Source organism: Hibiscus syriacus, unplaced genomic scaffold, assembly GCF_006381635.1.
Source record: "Hibiscus syriacus cultivar Baekdansim isolate YM2019G1 unplaced genomic scaffold, ASM638163v2 tig00110160_pilon, whole genome shotgun sequence".
NCBI classification, from domain to species: domain Eukaryota; kingdom Viridiplantae; phylum Streptophyta; class Magnoliopsida; order Malvales; family Malvaceae; genus Hibiscus; species Hibiscus syriacus.
Window position 1 is genome coordinate 6,236,862 of NW_024062608.1, and position 9,236 is coordinate 6,246,097.

Consider the following 9,236-nt stretch of genomic DNA (forward strand, 5'->3'; position numbering starts at 1 on the left):
GTTCTAAATACTTTCAGTCATTTAACAATAAATGCTCAATTATCTGTACAATCGTTGATTTTCGAATTCGTGACCTCTAAAAATAATAACAATTCCTTTAATCACTGAGGTAAGTTAGTTCATGCATATACACATACCTTCTAAAAGAATAATATTGTACAATGTATTTGCAGGGCTGGAATTCCTTGTCGACAGTGCTTCCTTGATCAACAATCTATTATTTTAAAAAGAGTAAACAATCAAACATCGAACTTTACCAGCTCAATAATGCATATATTCCAAAACAATTCATATAATCATAAATTTAAGCAAATAAGAAAATATGATGTATTTAATGTAAGAGAAAGCAAATCATTTTCAAGAAAGAACTTGTTTTTTAGTCAATGGTACTCGAAACCAAGTCACCTCTCCTCGATGAAGAAAACCCTTTACTTGCATCTTCTTCTTTAACGACCTGCTCCATCAAGATTTAACAAGTACATTATATACGTAAATGTCACACAGGTCGTATGTTGAATGAATGCCATACACGTCGTTTAATCAAGTTAGTGTAAAGAACGGTTCTAAAATACTAAAACTGTAAATCAAACAAAAATTGAGATACATTTTATGTTATCTTAAATTATAAAATCAAGTACCAAAAAAATATTGTACAACATCAAACATAAAAAATGCAAGAAAACAATCACATAAAAAGATATTGACTAACCCTAAAAAAAGAAGTGAGATGAAAGACCCTGTTATTGATATCATGTAAAATTGTAAATCGACAAACCAATAGATAAAAGAACCTCTTGTATTTCAATCGAATGGTTATAACTTTAGGGATGATATATTTATATTCAGAGTCTTAATAGGTATATTTGTGGGCTTAACAGGAAAGCTACCTATACCATAAATATGAAAATACATATAAATTAACCTGTAAATTAGAAATAAATCTATCAACAATCTTTCTATATCAAACAAAATAATTACTAGAAATGATAAGTATACTCTCTTTTTAATTTTTTTCTTAGCTTCCATTCAAAACAACAACAATAATAATAAATCAAAACAAACATTTAGTAGATTTTAGGAAGACATATAATAGTTTATATGAAGATTATTGAGTTCTGATATTGGTCGTCATTCTTAATAAAAGGTTTTATTTTTCTTCGTATCTTTTGATTTAATATTTTTTTTTGGTATGAGTATTTTTGTGACTATTATCTCCAATTTTTTTTATATATTTTGATACATTAGACTTTTAATTTCTTCCATTATCAATAAAATTTAGTTGTGATTGTTAAAAAAAAACACATAGTTCCTCTCTTCCAACCAAACTCCATTTAGCCTCAGATCCGCATGTTATTCAGCTAAAGCATTTGCACTTAAAAGCACATTTTCTTCACCTTTTCCCCACCGAAAATATATTAAAAAAGATATACTAATATTTATTATCCTAAAGCATTTGCTGTCTTATCTTGGGCGTGGTTGCTTGGGTGATTATTGCTGATTGACTTGACATTAACAAAAATATCATAAAATTGCAAAGATTGACTTTCCTATATTAGACATATTTGAAAGCCATGAAAAGTGATTAAAAAAGGGTTTGATTGGATAAACGAGTGAAAAGTGTTCAAATTAGGTCGGTTCTTTTTTTTTTAAGTAACTGAAAACTATAGCTCTAAACAAAATAATAGTCTTTTACAAACGTGTCCATCCGTTACTGCCTGTACCCTAGGAACATATATATATATATAGGGATACATTTGGGAAAAGCCATTGCCATAACAGCTCATTGATGCTGCTGTTTGGCACTTCTTTGGAGACCATCCTAATACCGCAGGATTGGCATCTTTGAAGGAGAAGCATATATAATGGAGTAGAGATTCAAATAGCGGTTGCGGTCACGTTTTCGTTCGCGTTGCGTTTGTTACGATTGTGGACATAGCAGGCGTTATTGCGGGGTTTACAGATATTACAGTCATATAATAACAGTAGCGAAGGGCACCATTACCATAATTTTGCGGGGCTATCATGATCTCAAACCGCTATTTAAATCCCTGTAATTGACATTATCCAAATAGGTACTATAGCTGCCTCTAGGCTACCTTTCTTCTAAATTCGTTTTTTGGTCAGCACCGCATATTTTTTATCCCTAGCAAGCCTGGCCATTTCATTCGCAATACATTTAAAACAGTCCCCCACAACCCCCCGCTCCCCTTTCCCTATGTATATCTTAATTTTAATGCAAATGTTGTGTGCATAAAATATATGCGTTTGATATTCATGTTCCAAAAGAAAAAGCCATAACTTACGTGGAAACCATGTTCATTTACCCAAGTTGATTGACTTTTGGTTTGCGTTTGTCTGAATCAGGAAGGGATAACAGATAACATGGCATGCATAGACCGAAAGGGTACACTTAGATGTATGGTTGTGCGTGCAATTCCAATGTGGTGTTGTCAATGACTGCATGAATTATTGTGACTTTAGGAATATTTACTAGTGTAGACTGGCAAATGAAAAGCATATAAGATCAATAATGTGGATCATTGAGGAGAAGACCCCTATTTTGAAGGCTTTTGCAGCTTTCCTCATTGAAAATAATTAAAAAAATCTCATAGTAGTATGGGTTTTTTACTCAAATTCAGAGGCCCTCGAAACACTTGTTATGGTTTGAAAGATAGTGGCCACTGCGGCATAGTTTGGCTTCATTCCCTTTCATTTCACTGAGAAAAATAAAACAAAGAAAGACAAGGGTCGACCACTCACTACAGCTCCCGCCCTAAGAGGAAGTAATGGCTTATCTTTGAAAAGACGTTCAACAAGGCAAAAATAGGCTAAATGGCACATATGCCTTTACCAGTTTTAGGTATTATTTGTTGTGTGGCCTAATCAATCTGTTTATATATTCATATTAGCACTTCTTAAAAAAACCCTATTCAAAAGTGTTGTTTCTTCTTTTGTCACTTCCTTTAGTGCATTAACACTCTACTCCACTATTTAAGCACCTTTTTTTTACCTAAAATATGGAACTTCTTATAAGATTGGTTTGAACACAATTATATATATATGTGGGTATATATGAACTAAACTAATTCCATCTAAGCACCTTTTTTATATAACATACGGAACTTCTTATAAGATTGGTAGAAATAAAATTTACCTAAGTTTAGGTGAAACCTAATCGGTTAGTTTGGGGATAATTCTTGTTTATTCAAGTGCTTAATATTTTCCTCAATGGATTTGGAGCAGTATGTGGTTCTCACATATTATATTATCTATTAAACATATTTAGAGTTAAAATTAATATTCGAATATAGTCACTTTCTTCTTAATATGGTTAAGATGGTAACTTTTTAGAGAAAAAAAGGGCATTCAAATCTAATAATGTCATATTGTATAATTGTTAACCATTGCATATTGCACGAACCAACTTACCTCAGTGGTTAAAAGAATCGTTATTTTTATTAAAGATCACGGGTTTGAGCACCAACAATACATCAATGTGATTGAGCATTCATTGTCAAATTATTAAAAGTATTTATAACAGATACTACTTTGTAATCACCTTAACTTAATAAAAAAACATTGCATATAACCCACTAGTTGAGATAATACTCAACACACAAATATATATATAATTAATACATTTTAATATTTTGATGAAATCCTTGCATAATAGAAAAAGAAATCTAATATTTTTAAAATAAAAACCAGACTCATACAAGAATTATTGAGTGAAGGATGCAATGATGTATGGCACATTAATTATTTTTAATTTATATTTTTATTCAATTTATATCATTCATAATATTATAGTTTAAATTTTAAATGTTGTTTAATAAATCTAATATTTCATCCATTAAATCAAAAAATAATTTATTATATTATAATACTTTAATGTGTTATAATACAATTTAATTCGGTTCTCCAAACAAATATATAACATAATAATAAAGATAACACCAAATATAAAATGTTTAGAAATGGGCTTGTAGTTAATATACATCATTTTACTTTTTCCTTTCCAACTAATATTGTCAACTAGCAACCAGTAGATTTAATGAGATAAAATACTAATTTTTTTAAGTAATATTATGGGTGTAAATAATAGCATTTATATATGGAATAAACTATGTTGAAAAAATTATTCTTATAATGAATTTTTGCAAAATTTTATTTAAATTAATCGGTTAATAGATCATATATCAGTGATTATTTCAAAAAATATGTCAATGTCAATTTAAAATAATAATAATAATATGTCAAGTTGTGTACTTAAAATATAACATATAAATTAAATTGTCAAGATGATGAGGATATAGTTTTGTTGCTTTCCGAGTAGTACTTTATACGACCAAAAAGTCCAAAAGCGACAACTTTTGGAATATATATATCGGGAAAATATTCATACAAGAAAAACAACCAATATTTTGAAGGAAAAAAATGGTAAGCCACATGTTTTAAAGGTAATTCCTTACCCCGGTTGTTTTTATATACCTCTTATGACATGGATAAATATAGGATTCCATATTTAAATACATAATTTTTTTAAAAAAAATATAAATATAAAATTATGAAACTTTAAAAATATAAAACAAAATCATTATTTTAATATATAAAAATATGTCTACATTATATAAATTTAAAAATTTTCAGAAGTGTTTAAATTTTGGAGTGATAATTTTTTATACAAATTTAATAATAGATTTTGACATTGAATTTTGAGGAGATTAACTCCAAAATTAAGTGAAAATTAAGTCAGTAAAGTAAATTTGTAAAAAAAATTATGCTATTATATAGAATATAAGCCTCTTTTCAATATTTAGGAGTTTATATAATTTTTCTAAAGTTTTAGGGGACCATGTCCTACAGGGATTCATTTTTATCATTAATAAAATATATCATTATCTAATTACATGATTAAATTTATTAAATTATATTACTTTAAAAATTATTGAATTAAATTAAAAATATGATCAAATTGTTAGAATATATAAATAACATAGTTATATTGATTTCTAAATTATCATATCACTGTTAAATGTTATTAACATCATTTAAATATTCAGATGATCTTACTAAAATAATTAATAAATCAACAGTAACATAAAATGTTCCCATAATTAAGTGACTATCTATATAGTTGATTTTTTATTAAAAAAAATTACAGTCGTTTTAACCTGGGACATGTCGGATTTGGAAAACAAGTTGGGGAGGCAGCAGTTTGTCATGTGAGAAGTAGACAGGCAATTGTAGATGGACTTTGTTTCTTCGGTTGAAGCAGAAACCAGGCCCCTCCTCTCTCTTCCTCCATTCTTCCCATGGGTTTGTATTTGGTAAATAATTTATACCATAACCTCAAAAAAACACACTCATCCACTTGTTTATGTTCAATTTCCTTTACGTTCACTTGATTCCAGTTTGTACTTTAATTTAATTTAATGCGGTGATGGCAATTAATATGCCCAATTTTCCACTTACAATAAATGCCTACCTTTTTCATATTAAAACATAACATGTGCACTAAATAAATATTATTATATATTTTGTATATTGATTAGATATTGATTTTCTCACATGTTTAAATATAATATTTTTAATATACGTGATTGATTGATGCTCACTTGTTGTTGTGGGTTTCTTATTTTTATATAAAATTTATTTAATACTCTTTCAAAAAAGTTAAAAACGCGACTTATATGATATACATCCGCTTATATGATCGATATTATTTTGATAAATAATTTTTGAAGATACTATTTTTATAAATAAACAAATGGTAGGTATGCGTAATTAAGCCAATATATTTGCTATTGTACCAGCTTTCCCTTGTAGGAAGTCCTGAAACTTAGGAGGTGTTTAGTTCAGGTAATCTCATATTATCAGGGAATAAAATCTCATTCCTCATTTAGTTGGTCAATATTCTTAGGCCTCAGTAATTTTTTATTACCATAAGTAGATTTTTGGGATATATTATCGGGAATGTCATTACCTCCCTTTCCTTAGGTATTGTTGGATTATCGGTGTTTTGGACTAAAAAACCCTTTAAATTTTTTTTTTCAAAAATATCCTTATATCGTTGAATAATAAAAATTCTACGAATGTTTAATTACAAATTTATCCTTAAACTATTTTAGATTTACAAAAAAATCTATAATTAGAATTTTATATAAAGTCCAAGGGTTAAATAAAATTTTACCCTTTCATTAAGCTTATTTATCTTTTAATTTTATAAAAAAAGTTATATAAATTTTATTAATTTAAAAATTTTAAAGAAAATATATAAATTAATTATAGTAATATTATAGTATAATTCAACTTGTTAAAAAATAAATATATAATAAAGATAATTTGGTAAAATATACATTTCAATAATCTTTTATTCTTTTAATCAAATACGATAATATTACATTTCTGCTAAACCAACCAACACAAATATAACATTCTTAGTAATTTTATTTTCTGATAATCTTTTATTCTTAATAATAATCTTATATTCCGTGAATCAAAAGCACGATTACAACATTACATGGAAGGCAACAACAGGAAAGGCATGCAGAATTTCTTTCCACATATCTTTAAACCAACCGACAGGCGACAGCTTAACCCTTTATTTAATTTCCTCTCGTTTCTGTCACATCTCAATTGGTCCCAAAAAAAAAAACACTCCTATATGGTAAGATGAGTAATTTAAATATTTATATTTCATTCTACATTTGTTATTAAGACATCACAGTGGCTACTACCCCAACATGAACTATGATACGGAAGATTAAAAAAAACAAGAAAAATAGGATAAAAGGGTCTCTTCTGTTGTAGGGTAGAAATTAGGATGGGAAGTTCACTAAAAACAGTTATAATTTTCCGGATCAAAGTCCTTTTATGAGATGGTGGGGGGTAAAAAAATGAAGGGTCGGCAAGCTCTGATTAATGCTCATCAGTTAGATAAGAGAGGGCGTGTTTCAAGTACAGCAGACTTGACAACCTCATCATTAATGCACAAGATGATCTCTTCAACGTCACCCTTGCTAGTTTCCTTTGGATTAGGTGAAATCAGCAATGGAGGAGCTGGTTTATTGTCACTTGTTGTTTGAGTGAGCTCTCTGGCTCTCTCCACTTGAACCTTCCAATCTGTTTTCCAGAGCACTACTAGCATGAGAGAAGCACACGATGCTTGAGCCGCAAGCAAACCCAGCCAGAGTCCGGCGAACCCCATTTTGATTACGAACCCCATTAGGATAGCTACCGGCATCCCCACCAGGTAGAATGAACCCAAGTTTATGTTGGCTCCAGTGGTCGGCCTGGCGCTACCCCTCAACGCCCCGCAACCGGTTGTCTGAGGGCAATTACCGAGCTCGCAGAGCCCTGCAATTGGCAATGCAACGGCGGTAAGCTCGAGGATTTCCATATCGTCTGTGAAGAGCTTGCCCCACTGGTGTCTCATAAAGTATGTGAACAACATCGCCGATAGGCCTATCGATACTGCACAAACAAGGGAAACGATCATGGAAATACGAGCTTTTCCGGGCCGGTTTGCACCGAGTTCATTCCCGACTCTCGTGGAAACTCCGACGCTTAAAGCCGAAGGGAAACAATAGACTAGAGAGGTTGTTTGAATAAGGATCCCCATGGAAGCAATGGTAGCATTGGGGTTAACAAGCAAACCACACATCAGTATCATGAACTCGTACCACCACCATTCGAGGCAAACCGAGGCACAGGTCGGCACAGCAAGAGCAAGCAGAGAAGACCATCCTTTAAGACAATCGATGCTGGGAGTCACCCAACAATCTTTATATACACCCGACAAGTAAACGAAGGAAGAGAGGAAAAGGAAGACGTTAAGATTAGTCCACACCATGGATATAGCCACCCCTGCTACACCAAGCTTGAAATGGAAGACAAGGAGGTAATTCAACGGAACGTGGAGAATCACAGAGATTGCCGAACAGTAAGTTACGGGCAACGTAATGCTTTGAGCCCTGAGGTAGATTCGAAGCGGGTGAAGAAGCGAGAGGAAGAAAAGGTCGGGAATGGAGTAAAGAATAAATGTTTGAGCCACGGATGATATTTCTTGGTTTTGACCACACCTAAGAAGGATAGTTTTCATGTTCATCCACATCAAAGAGATGGGGACAGAAGCCGAGAGGAGGAGAAGCACCGTTCTCTGCAGTGTTAACCCCAGGAGTTTCCATTGTGTGGCTCCATAACCTTGTCCACAAATGGGTTCCATTCCCATGGCTAAACCAGAGATTACAGAGTAGCCAGTTATGTTTGCAACACCTATAGCAAGAGAGCCACCAGCAAGCTCAAGTTCACCAAGATAGCCAAGAAAGAGCATGGATATCATTGCTCTCGAATATAGAAGTAGACTACTGATCGCCGTCGGGCCGGAGATCTTCCCTATGGCTTTGATCTCTTCCAGAGCCTGAATACAAACAAAGCAACATAAATACTTCATTGGCTGAAAAAAAGGCACCCTTTTATATGATTTAAGCTGCTTTTATACCTCAGAGAGAGTAGGCAATCTATGAAGTTCATCATCATCATTACTGAGAATGGGAAGATCCACAGTTTGTTGAAAAGGGTTCTTGTAGAAGAGAGAAAGGAGGATGTTGGAGAAGATGGCTTTGGGTTATACATAGCTAGAAGTTAGCTACCTTAAATTTATGGATAAAACAAGTTATGGGAGAAAGTGAGAAAGAAACGAAAAAAGAAGGGAATGGATAAGTTCAAAATGAAACAGATTTGCACTGGTAAAGAACGTCGACTATCCTTTTGTGCTTATTATGTGGTTTGGAGATGGAATGAATGTCGATATTTATACAGAGCTCGTTGGGGCCTACGCTTTAGGTTCTTGGAACGTGTCGATATAACAATAAACCGAAGCCAATGCTGAGAAAAGAAAATGACTAAAAATGTTTTGGAAGTCGGAAGAGAAGGGGGGGGGGGCGCCCATCCTATTCCGTTCTTTAGCTTTTCTGCTCTTTTCTCTCTCTATATCTCCTACCTGAATGTGAATGTTAGTAGCTTCCGATTTGAGTTCTCCTTATATGTTCAACAAGTGAGGCGGAGAGTATTCTTTGTGTGAGAGAGCAAGATTTCAATGTCTCATCTTTTGTTTATTATAATACGAAGGTTGATTTTGTATGCCCTTTGTTGTTTTGCTGTCAATAGAAATTTGTTTGGGACCCTTCTTCGGTAGTATTTTTTTCTCTATTTGACATGTATAATGTATTTGT

General features: G+C 32.1%; 1 pseudogene; it reads right to left on the reverse strand.

Moving 5' to 3' along the window:
* Nucleotides 1–6,689: 6,689 nt before the first annotated feature.
* Nucleotides 6,690–8,952, reverse strand: LOC120216465 (annotated as a pseudogene).
* Nucleotides 8,953–9,236: the final 284 nt, after the last annotated feature.